The sequence below is a fragment of the Paralichthys olivaceus genome, chromosome 7, assembly GCF_024713975.1.
Source record: "Paralichthys olivaceus isolate ysfri-2021 chromosome 7, ASM2471397v2, whole genome shotgun sequence".
Lineage (NCBI taxonomy): Eukaryota > Metazoa > Chordata > Actinopteri > Pleuronectiformes > Paralichthyidae > Paralichthys > Paralichthys olivaceus.
The window spans coordinates 23304221-23317792 of NC_091099.1; the positions used below are offsets into that span (position 1 = coordinate 23304221).

The 13572-nt window shown below is 40.2% G+C and overlaps 1 protein-coding gene and 1 non-coding gene across 3 annotated transcripts in view; both read right to left on the reverse strand.

Moving 5' to 3' along the window:
- The window catches only part of grm8b (glutamate receptor, metabotropic 8b), a 120094-nt gene that overhangs the window by 34170 nt on the left and 72352 nt on the right, over positions 1–13572 (reverse strand). The gene's annotated exons all lie outside the window — the stretch shown is intronic.
- On the reverse strand, positions 2759–2872 carry LOC138411000 (U5 spliceosomal RNA). Its single transcript, XR_011243643.1, has one exon. It is a non-coding gene; the product is annotated as a U5 spliceosomal RNA (small nuclear RNA).

Sequence of the window (13572 nt, forward strand, 5' to 3'; positions counted from 1 at the left end):
CCATGTTGATGGTTTTGATTACACTGTTTAAATCACTTCACACACTTTAAAAAGTTTTGTGAGGCAGAGGGACACTTTGTCCATTCTTGCCAAGACACCAATGACTGTCAGGCTGCTGCATCTGCAGCAGAGCCACCTGTCAGAGCTGATGGTCAGTCAGCAGCACACACTGACACACAGCACAATAATAATAGACAGAATGACACAGAAAACACACAGAATAACATAGAGACAGACACACAGGGAGGTGAACACAGGACAGTGAGCACAGTGAATGAGATGATGAACACTCCGATAAATGTGTCAGAGTCAGCAGCATGAGCTCAGCACTCAGGCTGAGGCAAAGGAGCAGACAGGACAGAAGAACATCCTGTGATGGATGATGTTTTTTTTTTAATCTGTTCAAAGTAAGTAAGTTCTGAGTAAAGAAATAAAAAGCTAACACTGTTATAACTAATGTCTCGCAGAAACCATCGAACTGTGCGATGTTTGGTGACATTTTTATAAAAGTCAGCAGCAATACATCTGGGTTCACTCCAAAGAGAATCTGTTATCCCTGGCCAGACTTAATCAAGTGTTTTGTTTTGAACATCATATATAAAGTCTCTGCTCAGGAGCTGCATGAGGCCCTGAAGAGCCTGCAGAGCAGGAAGGCTCCTGGGATAGATGATCTCCGTGCAGATTTTTATAAGACTTTCTGGCCATTTATCGCAATTATTTGATGATTGTTCTAAGGGACAGTGTGAGTAAGGGGCAGCTGCCTCTGAGCTGCAGGACAGCTGTCCTCACCCTCCCTCCAAAAAAGGAGACCTGCAGGATTTAAAGAACTGGCGCCCTATGTCTTTACTCTGTACAGAGTATAAACTGAAAAGGGATGGAGCAGGTCACTCATGTAGAACAAACATATTGTGTACCCAGCAGATTGATATCTGACAGCATTACTTAGATGTGGGACATTTTGGACCTCTTTGCTTCATGTGAGCTTGGTCTGATTTCTCTAGATCAAGAAAAGGCTTTTGACCGAGTTGAACACCAGTTCAGCTCTGATCCCCTCGCCAAGATCAAGGTTTTGTACAATGACATTAAGAGTGTATTTAAGATTAATGGTGGTTTGAGTCCTCTGTTTTTTAAGGTTCAAAGGGGAGTCAGAGAGGGTTGCCCTCTATGTTATAGTCTGTCATAGTCTTTTCTGCACAAATGATGTATTAATCTGTCTGGTCTCTCTTTTCCTGGGTGTGGTTTTAAATGATCTGCATATGCTTATGATGTAATTGTTCTTGTCAAAACTCAACATGATATTAATGTTCTTAATAGAAATGTAATTAACTGTGGTAAACTCTCTGCCGCTAAAATTAACTGCCTAAGCAGTTGGTGACAGCCTGAAGCTTGGTTTGGGGAGCCTACTGTGGAAGGGAAGAGGGATTACATATTTTGCAGATGAGACCATCTCTTCTAAAAACTGGGACAATCTTTTAGACAAATTTAAAGGCCATTTTAAAAAGTGCAAGTGGATTTTACCAAAATGTTCTTTTCAAGGCCAGATCTTTATTCATAACATTGTGTCCTCCATGCTGTGGCACCTGCTGTAAACCTTCTGTCCAGAGTGCAGCCTGTTGTGGATGATTTCTACTGGGACCATCTGCACTGGGTCCCACAGTTTCCTTTTCCTGCCAAAGTTGGAGGGGGACATGGACTTGTCCACTTGGCGAGCAGGGGGCGCAGTCTTCAGTCTCTAGTTTATTCAATGACTCCTGACACGACCTGCAGATCTGGTCTGGAGACCTGTAGCTCGTGCCATACTGGAGCAGGTGGTCTGGGTCTAGCTAATTTGTGGTTGTCAATGGATTTACATGGTTTCAAATTTTTCCACTTTCAAGGACTGTTCAAAGTGTGGACACTGGCCCAGAAAGAAGGACCAAAGAACTGTGACTCTCTGTTCTGGCTTCTTAAAGAGCTAGTTCTTCATGGGACAGGCCTCCATAGTTAAGCAGGGCCGCCCCTACTTCAGAAACTGTGCCACGCCAAAATCATGACAATGGGCCATGTGGTTGAGGTGTGTTGCCCTCACCTAGACGATGCTGCTGGTCTGGCCTCTGGTAACGGGACCAGGTCAGTCAGGGTGACCAGCCCTGCACGGCTGGAAACAGCAGCTTACTCAATCTGAACTGTTACCGACTGCTGCTCCTTGCAATGGACTGATTCAGCCTGATGATGATTCTTTTCCTGGTGTAAAAATTGATTCTGTCTTCAAATGTGATGTTAGTTTCTTGTTCTAAGTGAATAATGTTGCTGATTACAAACTGAGCACTATGGTAGGAACGACAATGTCTTATATATCGGTAAAAGTGTTAAATCAGAACAAGCTAAAAGATCGAGTTGAGGCTCAGAGGCCTGAGTGGAGATCACTGTGCAAACCACTGTTAAGACTAAGAGGGCTGGAGATTTACAGCAGAGGGTTCTTCATGGTGTTGTGGCTGTTAATGCTTTTTTTCTGTGATCAATCCTAATGTTCTAGATACTTGTGTGTCTAGAACACCTTCAGTACACAGAGAGAAACTGTTTTTCATTGTTTCTTAGAATGTGTTCGACTTCTTTTTACGCCATTTCAGCTTTTGATTCAGATGTTTGTTTTGTTTGGTGAGATGTTTTTTTTTTTTCATTCTGGGTTACAGGTACAATAGGAATAGGATATGAAATGTAAACTCTTCAATTTTGTGTTAGGTCGAGCATAAATGGAAGTTTATCTTTTTTCTTTTTAAGCCCCGCAGGGAAGCAGGGCATCAGAAAGTTGAGATGGATTCTTGTTGGTCCTCTCCACGGAAATCTTTAGTAAAAGGCAAAAGATTTATACGATCTGAAGAGAACCAAGAGCAGATGGAAATGTATCTTAGTAGAAGAAAAAAAAACCTTTTGTATGTATGGTAAAAGCAAGACTGAAAATAATTCAGCTCGTCTCTCGCACTGACACTCACTCACACACTTAAAGACAGTGTGATTGGACACGTGTGATTTAACATGAATCGATTTACAACCCTTGTTTTAATCGCTGTTAAAAAGAAAAATGTGAATTTGTTTTTCTTCATGAATGCATTGAGCTTTGATGGTGTGTTTCTAGAGATTCAGTCTGTGAGGAATAGATCGCTGTCCCGATAAAAAGAATGATCCACAGAGTAATTAACAGAAAAAGGAAAGGATACATGAAAGATTCAGGGGTGTGTTTAAAAACTCATTTCTATTTAAGTGGAGCTCCCTCTGCCTCTGTTTACTTTTCTTTTTCAACCCAAAGCTCGTGGAGTCCTTGCCAACAGGACAAACAGGATGTTATCCATCATCAGAAAAAATACATCTGCCTCCATCTGATTAGTTGTTGTTGAATAACAGAAGGAATCATCAACTTTTATTTGAAAACTCTTAAGTCCTTCCAAAAATGACTGTAATTAGAGTTGTGGTGCTCTATGATCACAGAGAAGAGAAAGAGAGGAGGAGGAAACCAACTGCTGGAGTCGACCCTCCATCAACAGACAAGACTTCTCTGAATTAATAGGAGCTTAGTAATGAAATCCAATTTAATTTCAATAGTAGGCGGGCGGCGGGGGATCTGTCCTGGGGGAGACATTTGCTCCAGCAGTAAAGACTGATTACTCGTCGGTGGTAATGAATGAGGCTTGAACAGTGAGTGGAGAGCAGAGGATGTCAAATAGCAGAGGCAAGGATGAGATGTGCAGCTACGCTGCAGAGGATCGCTGCACACGATGATAGGCACTTATATATTTAAAGAATAGTACATATATTATTTCCTGGAAATTGAAACGGTGCCAGAGTGCAGCTTTTTGAATCTACAAGGATGTTCCTTAGTGTTGTCAGATTTTCCAGAAATTATTAAAGAGGAAAGGGTGTATTGGATTTTGAGGGTTCATACCTCTATCAAGGCAGTCCCCTCATGAAACCACATTTACATTCACTAAATCACTTGAAAATAGCTCTATCTCGCAATGTTAAAGAAAACTAATATTCCTGGATCTGCATCCGTTCTAATCTGGCCTTTGGCTGTTGAACTATTTTTACTCTGGAACAAAAACTGTTGCTGACTATTCTTTTCACAAAAAGCACAAACCGTGTCAACCTACTGTTTGATTTGCACGAGATCCCAGTGTTTATTTAACAGCTGGAGATGTTCTTTTCTGGAACAAATGCATCAGTAATTTCCCGAGTGAAAAGAGTTTTTGAGGGAGAATGACCGGCAGGTTTGGTCGGGCGCCGACTGGCCACAGCTTCATCTGGCCTCCTGTTTGCTAACGAGCCTTGATGCCCAATGAAGATGAAGAAACAAATTCAACACTGGAGTTGAGGCAGTGTGTATGACACACAGCTTCATGACAGCTGCTGGCATTTCAATTATACATCACTTGCAGGGAAAATTTAATTCCTTCTCGACAGGGCGGCTGCGTTTCTGTTTTACTGTCTCTCTCTCTGAGGCATCCTTCTGTTTCAATTAGATTTGGAAATTAGATAAACAGCAAACTAATTACAGAGGTTAGTGGTGATGGGATGAGTTCGGAGAAACCTGTCTCGCTGCGGTGTCTCAAACACCTGAATATATTTACATTAATAGAGTCTTTTTAGTGGCTCTGCTGTTTATCAGTTACATCAGTCTGTGTCACATATCACGAGAAGATTAATAAGGATGTTTCATCTGATTCCGACTGGGAGAACATAAAAACAGGAACACAAACCCAGGACAGACACGTCTCAGTGCTGCTCAGATATTCATGAATTCATCCTGTGTCCATGGAAGAAGTGAAGACTTTATCTCTAGCAAAGGATTTGCATAAAAAAAAAAACAAGCAGAACATTGTGTCGAAACACATAGCAACAGCACACACGAAGAAAAGTCCATCAAATCTCAACCAGCGGCTTATTATTTTGACCAAAGTTTTCGGATTTTCATTTAGGTTCTTAAATAAAACTTGAAAGTCTTTGTTTTACAAATTCTGATTTAACTCAGTTCATAACCTAGAAGTTATTACAGTTTAGTCTTAAAGTTAAATTCTGGTATTGTCAACATAGTGTCTACGATTATAAATGTGGGTATGTAAATGAATGGTACTTAAAAAAACTTTTGGAATCGATCCAGTAGATTTCGAGCAGTGGCTACAGTAAAATCTTATGGGGCAACTGTGACAGGCCACAAAATGTCCACTAAAAGTTATTTGTCCCCAAACAAACCACAACCAGCATCTCTTTACTATGTGGCTCCACATCTGAGCCAGTCAAACTAATGCCATCAGTGGATGCACTGAAAGCTGCTCCCTGTCATTTTCTCCTTTTTCTGCTCTTCAGAGAGTTGACAAGAAGACAAGTGCAGTTGAACACTAAACAGCAGCTCAATCTCTGGTTCAGAGGCAGCTTCCTCCCATAAGAGATCATCGCTGTATTCAAAGGGAGGAAAAAATGAGATGCCTGGCCCCTCTCAACTCCACTCCTTCATCTGCCGATGTTCCCAACAAAACAAACGAAGGAACAAAAAATAAAAAGACTAAGAGATGCTTCAATGCAAATGTGGCTTCCATATCAATTCAGTGCATAACCTCTGCAGCAGAGGGGAACAATGCTGTACAAAGGTGAGAAAACAATAAAGCTCTTAACACAGTGTTCAACCAAACAGAAGAACGGAATCAAATATTCATGTTCTCTGGTGAAACTGTTTATGGAGTCCTCAGGTGGGATTAAAAAAAACAAGGATTTCAATGAATATAAAAAAACTGCTCATTCTCTACAACTGTTAACATTACATCATCTTATGTTGGGTGTAGACCTACGCTGAAAACAAATCTCTGTCATGTTTCCTTCAGAGAAGTGAAAACACGGACAGGACCTGGGACTTGTTGGTGTGCATGCATATTTATGTGGGAATACAGATCTAGATTTGTCCACAGTTTCAATCAGACAAGAGAGACTTCAGTTGTCTTGATTCACACTGAAGATTTTCTCTGTGGTGATGCGGAGGCTGCAGTAAAAAAAGACACAGGAATCATCCAGCAGATAAATTGAAGTATTATAGAGTGCTGAACAGTATTGTCGTTGATGAACCTTCAAACTCTCAGATCACATTTTGTCGTCTTATCTATGAAAAAAAACACACACCAGTATGCTAGGTTTTTTAGCACTGCTGGTAATTTGAGTCAAATAAACACATTTCAAAAGTCTCCTAGAGTTCAACAGGTGAATAATATATCTTATCTCCTTTAAATTTAAAACATAAACTGTTTTGTTTTCCATAAAACATCTCAAATTCTGTAAATATGAAAGGAAAGAAAGTCCAAATGAATCATAGTAATATGTTTTCTAAAAACCAAGTCAATGAGCAGAATGGTGCAAAGTGTTTATACTGAGTTGTTGCAAACGACGAGGTGTCTCCATTGTCCAAACAAGTCAGCAGCTGCTGGTCGCACCCAAACAAACAGAATGCTAGTTATAGATCACAGTCAGTGAACGGCTGACAGGGAATCCATCGACTCGGGGCTGCAGAGGTCACGGTCGACGTCCACCTTCAGAGAGGAAGAAGGGCTTGACTGCTAAAAAGAATCTGAGACTCAGGTTTTTGGACTGTATGGGGATACCTGATTATCTATACATTTATGGACTGTGACATATATCAAAGGTATTTTTCAATAAATATGGAAACTTTTAAAGTTTTAGCTACCAGATTAAAAATCAATTAGAGGTGAACTTGAGATCTTTTCTCATAGTTCCTGAAAGAGAACTTCATTTTAGATAAAACTTAAAGGATGACTTTTAAGATACTGAAGTTTTCAGATATGTTATCCATGAAAACACTTTATAGTGCATGTCGAGATTAATTTAATTAAGATTAATTTAATTAATCTCAACATTACTTATCTTCCTCAACTACAGCAGATACAATAGGTAACCATTATGAATTTATGTGGTTTGTAAGCCTTAAAAAACCGAAACACCAACCAACAGGACAATAAACCACGAAGAGTCTCCTTTAAAATGACCTTAATATACTAAAAAGTATGTGTATATATATATATATATATATATAACTTTACCAATTAACTTCTTCAGTAATTACAGCAAAGTTTAGAATAGACCCCTGAAATTATGTATTTCTATTCCATGCAGAAAACCTCTTAATATTTTCCAGTCCATTGATGTTTCTATCACTTTGTCCAATATATTAGAATAGGAATTCCTTAAATAAATAATTTGCAGCTGAGAATATCTCAGAACACCCACAAACCAAAATGTCAGCCTAAACATTAAATTAAAAATCAATCGATACGTCAATATATATTTGAGATGTGTAAATTAAGGGACAAGCCCTTAAGATGTGCTTACAAAAATCTTCTCATTGGAGCAGGAGGGGGGGGGGGCTGGAGGTTACAGGGGCGTGAAACGGGGGGGTTGTAATTACAATTCTGGAATCGCAAAAGCAACACGCTGAATCTGGCAGGAAATTAGGTGGTACGAGGCAGCGCCTGTGAGCACTGCTGTGTGGCGGCTTTATTCCCAAGCGGTGAGTGATGGAACGTCACCCTCAGACCTCAGGCCACCGAGTCTCATCGATATTTAATTATCCTTATTAATTACAATTAATGAGCCGGCCTTTGTCGGTCTTCTCTCGAGGGATCCAGCTGAGCGTTCTCTAACCTCTGTCAGCTCCTGCGGATTCTCTGCTCCAGGTTTTGTAGCTTTGTGGACACACTGCAGGCTGTGGAAGAAGATATTGACTGATTTTTAAAACACACTGAGGTGTGAGACTTAGCTCCACTAACAGCTCTCTCTTACACGTACAGGAAAGTGGAAAGATGGATTCATTAGGGTTGAAAATGGTCCACTTGGTTTACTGCTGCAGCAGAAAAAGAGCAAAGTGTGACTGCGTTTCATCGACAAGTCAAAATGACCACACGTTGGTGGAGGTGCACCTCTCAACTCTGAACTGCAGCTGTCAGACAAATCAATCTGGTTAGTTGTCAACAGGTTTATCAGTTTACAGAAACTGCCGTTTGCTTTGATGAGGTGAGGTTGTTTTTTTTATTACTGAAGGACTTAATTGCTAGAACATATATGTTCAGACCGAGACAGAAAAGTGTGTTTCTTTTTGAGAACATTCAATTTTCATTTCACCTTTAGATTCTTTAATGTTTTCCATCTCTCAAATGTGCTCAGCTCAGTTATTGCAAATCCTTTCAACAAACATCCTTTGCTTCAGTCTGTTATTTTCATTGCTTTCAGATTGCATTTCTTTGCTCGTGAAAGCTCTGCTCTCTGACTCCTGCTCTCACTTTTGGATTTGTGTGAAATAATCCTGTTAAAATTCCTCAACCAATAGAATGCTAAAATGTTGACCCATGGCGATTGGTACACAGGCAGGGTCTGTTTGAGAGAAGAGGCAGGATCAGGAGTTTAGAATCTGCACATTAAATGAAGAAATTATGCTTTTAACATTAGCGAGGAAAGAGCCTCCAGCTTTTGTTGGCATTCTCATGGCTTAGGCTACGACTCCGAACTCCACACACTTAAATTTTTCCCAAACTCTTGAAAATGCTTCATCTACCCTACTACGTTTTCATTTGAAAATGCAGCAACTCTGCTACAGATACACCTGCTGTCCAAACTACTGCGCAAATCTGCATTGATGTGGCCCCTTATCAGTTCCTTTTACATATTTCTGAGTTTTTTTAAAACATGTTCTGCAGCTAGCTGGCCAGGTAAGAACACACACACACACACACACACACACACACACACACACACACACACACACACACACACACACACACACACACACACACACACACACACACAACAGAATTTAACAGAACTTTACCAGTACAACAACAATGAGGGATCATTTACACCTCAAAACACAATGTAGACACACACACCTGCAGCCTGTCAGTACTCCCAGCTCCACTCTGCAAACACACACACACACCCATGCAGAGGAGGGATGCCGACCTGCTTACTAAGCTGTTTGTCACTTTGTGTGATGACTCTGCTGCAGCTTCAAAACTCAATCTGCAGCCTCTAACACAATCATTTGAGAGTTGCGTCCTGACAGCAGCAGACTGATCAAAGCTGTCCACTGAGCTCAGGTAAAGACAGCGTTATCAGAGCAGCAGCTGGGACATGGCAGCTATTCTCAGAGCGCTGACACTGTTGTTCTGCTGTTTCACTTCTGTCTGCTGCCGGCGGGAGGCTGACGCTCGCCCACATCAACCCAACACCTTGCACAAATCCCATTTCGCGTGTCGGACATGTTTGTAAAGGATTTGGACCTCGGTGGCCCTCTGTTCTACAGAGAAAGTCCTCCTGAATCAGGCAGGATTACAACATGCCGGCGCAGGGACTGTGCAGTCAGCACTGGGAGACTCAGCAGAGGAGGGCCGGACGTGACCAGAGAGCCGAGGAAGACTTTACTTCAGTTCAAAAGCTTTTAGACCTTCTATCAACTGAGGCCTGAAACCATTGCAACATTAAAAAAGATCACTCATGTAGAAACAACAAGAATCAGACCAGCTGACTTTTTTCTTCTTTTCCCTAATCAGGTATTGTGTATCCTTATTAAAGTTGAATCATGAAATTAAGCATAGATTTTTTTACACAATTTTAAAAAACATGCATTAAAAAACTCAAAAGTTTGAAGTAAACATTTCTCAAGGCTCCATCTGTCCATCTACATCCAAAATATTCCATTTGCTGGACGATGTAACGTTATTTTTTGATGTGTGTAAGTTTCTCATCCTGAATGCACCCAAAGTATGTGTGCTGCAGTCAGTTTTTATTCCAAATTCTAACTCCTGCTATGAAATAGGAATAACTTAAAAATTCACTCTGTGGAAAAAGCTCAACATCATGCTTCTATAGAATCCAAAGCTGTGAAACTTTGTGATATGGTCTTTTAGAAGCCACAAGTCCAAATGATAGCAACTGCATTTTAAGAAAAACATGTTTTAGTCGTGATGTTAAAGAGAAGTACTACACTACCCACAATCCTTAGGTATAATAGCAGCTTAGATTGGTGGAGCTCGCCGTTACCATGGAAATGTTTATAAATCAAATCTGTTATGATCGGATAGCCAAGCTTGACATGACGGTCACCACAGAGCCATGATTTCTCTTTCTGACATGCTGCGTCTTTTTTAAAGATGAGTCCAAAGGTGAAAATCAAAACAGTTAAATTCAAGAGGAAGAACTGGAAGTCGTCTCGTAATAGATTATAGTTCTGTCACACTTAAAAAATGATGTACACACTTTTGTAGCTCTACTTTTCCCGTTGTTCAATAATTATCTTGCTCCCAATCAATTATTTAATGTTTACAACTCCTCTCGTAAATGATCAGCCTGGTTTCAAGCTTAAAACCTTTTTCTTTTTTTTTTGCAACATCAATGGAGAAAATGAATGAGAAAATTACTTCTGTAACCAGAGCCATTCTAAACATGGGCGGGCCCTGTTACCCACTCAAGTTGGAAATTATTGTTGACGGTATATATTTGTGCAGTAGGCCACGGCTCCTACTGTTACATTCGACGTCACCTTGATCTACTTATGACCGGTTCTCATCAACAAGTTTGTTGCTCCCTTTATTAAAGGAAAACGAAGGAAACTAGACATTTGGATAATCATGACTAAAAACCCCCAAAACATTTACACAGGATAGATGCAACAGATGAGCATACAGTTGAGGCTGTTATTTCATAAGCATTCTGTAAAGCTACCATGGTGACAAATCTGAACTCTTTTAGTTAGCAAAGGCACAGTAAATGCACTGGGTTGCAATTTATTATTTATACGGTAAAAAGATTTTCCCCTCTGTTGACTGAAAATAATAAAGTAATATCACATAGTAAAAACACAGCAGTACACCATAAATTAAATGCACTGTAGTATAAGGTGTAGCCTGAGGCCTTAGCCTATTTTACCTCTCCGTGACACTTAGTAAGCCCAGCTTTACCCACATCACATCGAATCAAAACAAAGAAAATAATGGCTGTTATTTTTAAACACAGCATGATGATAAACAAGACATGACATCTATTCACTGTAAGTCACATATTTTCTATCTTGTATGTTTTCGTTAGTTTCAGTGTGTAGGATTTAGTGACATCTAGTGGTTAGGTTACAGTTAACAACCAGCTGAACACCTTTCACACCCTCTCTAGATCCAGTGTTTGGTTTGTTCTGGGCCACTGTAAAAACACAGCAGTGCAACATTGTGGATTCCCTACGCGACACTGGATGACGCTTCATTTCGAGCTGACAAAAGTTGAGCTATGTTCTTTTTTCTTTACTTTGGCAGAGGCCTCAGTGTTGACTCTCAGACGGACTACAGATGTGAACAGTTTGCTTCGCTGCACTTCCTACTTGCCCTAACTCACTGCTCTCACTTGACACTGATTAATTGTCTCCTGTATTTTACGGTGATTAAAAACACTAATATATTCATTGCTACACTCAACATGATTGAATGAATACTGGATTATATATGGACAAGACCGTCAGGTGCTTTGTGTTGTGGGGTCAAGCACTCGGGCCCCAGAATGATTATCCAACGTCTTAAGTGTCCGTCAGCGCTGGTCAGAAATCAGGCTCATGAATATAAATGGAGAGGTCAAGTGTTGGAGCGGTCCAAAGAAACAACATACAGCTCAGCAACATGGAGAGGATTCTACACAACTCTGATAAAATACAATATAAAAACTGTCCCTGAGGTTCTCTGGATTTTAATCCGATTAAAAAGAGGTGATCAGGGTCCCTTTTCAGACATGGTACTAACATCCAGCTAATAGGAATAAAAAACAATGTATAAAAAGCTACTCGGTAATGAAGTGCAGTATTTCTGTCAGTTCTATGCTTTACACTTCTACCAAATGTGTTGAGCTTAAAAATAATTTATAGCATTAAATATTAAATGAGTGATTCCAAAGCATTCTGGTTTAAGGTCCCTTATTTTAAGTGACTAGTTGGACGTCTGTCCTGTTTCAGTTGTGTGATTCTATTCAGAGTTTGCAGTTTACACTGTAGAACTGTTGCTTATATTGTACAATTTTCAGATACTTCCATCCATCCATGGTCTTCTGCGACGCATGGTATTGCTTCCCTCTTCCTAGCCACACTTACCAGCTCTTCCTGGGATCCGGGGGACTTGTACCAAGTGTTTCCAATTCTATCTTATTCTTTTTTCTACCGAAAAAAATATGACTGCAGTCATCATTATTGCTCCCAACAGCATAGCTTCCAAAATTCATCAATCTTTTGGTTCACTCTCTTCCGCCATTCAGACTAATCTCAGAAATCTTAGTGTTATATTTGACCAGTCCATGCTCTTTGACCATCATATCAAATTATTAACCTGTAATTCTTTTATCCACCTGAGAAAAACTGTAAAACTCGTAGCGTTAATATTTCATCGTTTTAAGACAACTGCAATTCCCTTTTTCACCTGCCTCAATCTCAGTCTCTTTTTTGTTCTACTCTTGATGACCATTCAAAGCTCTTTACAGAATAGCTTTACCATTCACCTCTTCACACACACATTCATACTGTGCATCTACGCGCAGCACTTGTCTATCATACATATATCACAGCCATCAGAGCAGTAGAGGGGACAGGGATCGAACCTACAGTATTCTGCTTAGTGGACACCCTGCTCCTGAGCCACATTCACCCCATCAAGGTGACTCATTGTATCCAACAGTGCATCTTGAAAACTAGTGTAAAACTGGTGGTGACCACTAACCAAACAATATCTACCATCATGCACTGCACTTGCAGCAATAACAGGAAGAAAAATGGTGGGGAGACGAGAGGAGAGAGAGGGCAGCTTGTGTCAGTCTTCTCCCTCTGGCCATTGTACTTCTTATTCTCTTAAAAAATATCTGAATTGTCGTGAGGATGAAGACAAGTTTTATAATTTTCACAGACCGGTTTTATAACATTTAATTTTTGTGTATACTTCCCTAATATTTCTGATGGCGTTTTTGTTTGTTTTATGTCTGGCACCAGACAAATCAGCGAGTTTAGCATAAAAGTATTAAAACTAAGTGTAAAAAAACTTTATAAAATGTATTATGGGATTGTGGTTGTTCGTCATTATCCTAGGTGTCCTCACCATACAAGTCCCTATGGCTCCTCACAATTTGCAGTGTGCCTGCCATCACCCCGAGCCTCCTCACAACAGCTGAGTCTGGAACTAAGACTTTAACCTAATCATGGTTTTGTAGTTTTGGGGCTTTTGACCTCAGGGACAGAGCAGATCAGCACATGAGATTTCCACGATGTGATTTTGTTTGATGCAACGGGGTGTTGCTGAGGAGTAAATGATAAATGCTCTCAGTCAAGTATAGTCCGTTGCGTTTGTAGCCTGAAATCACAAATCAGCATCAAAGGGTTTTAAATGCTGGAGAAACTGAGACTGTCTCTTTTTACCCACAGCAGGAACAATAAGATAAGGAGAGGGAGAGGCAGTGCAGAGAAGGAGGTAAAGAACGTAGGAGAAAGTACATAGAGGTAGTATTGAAGGAAAGAATGAGGTCAAGAAA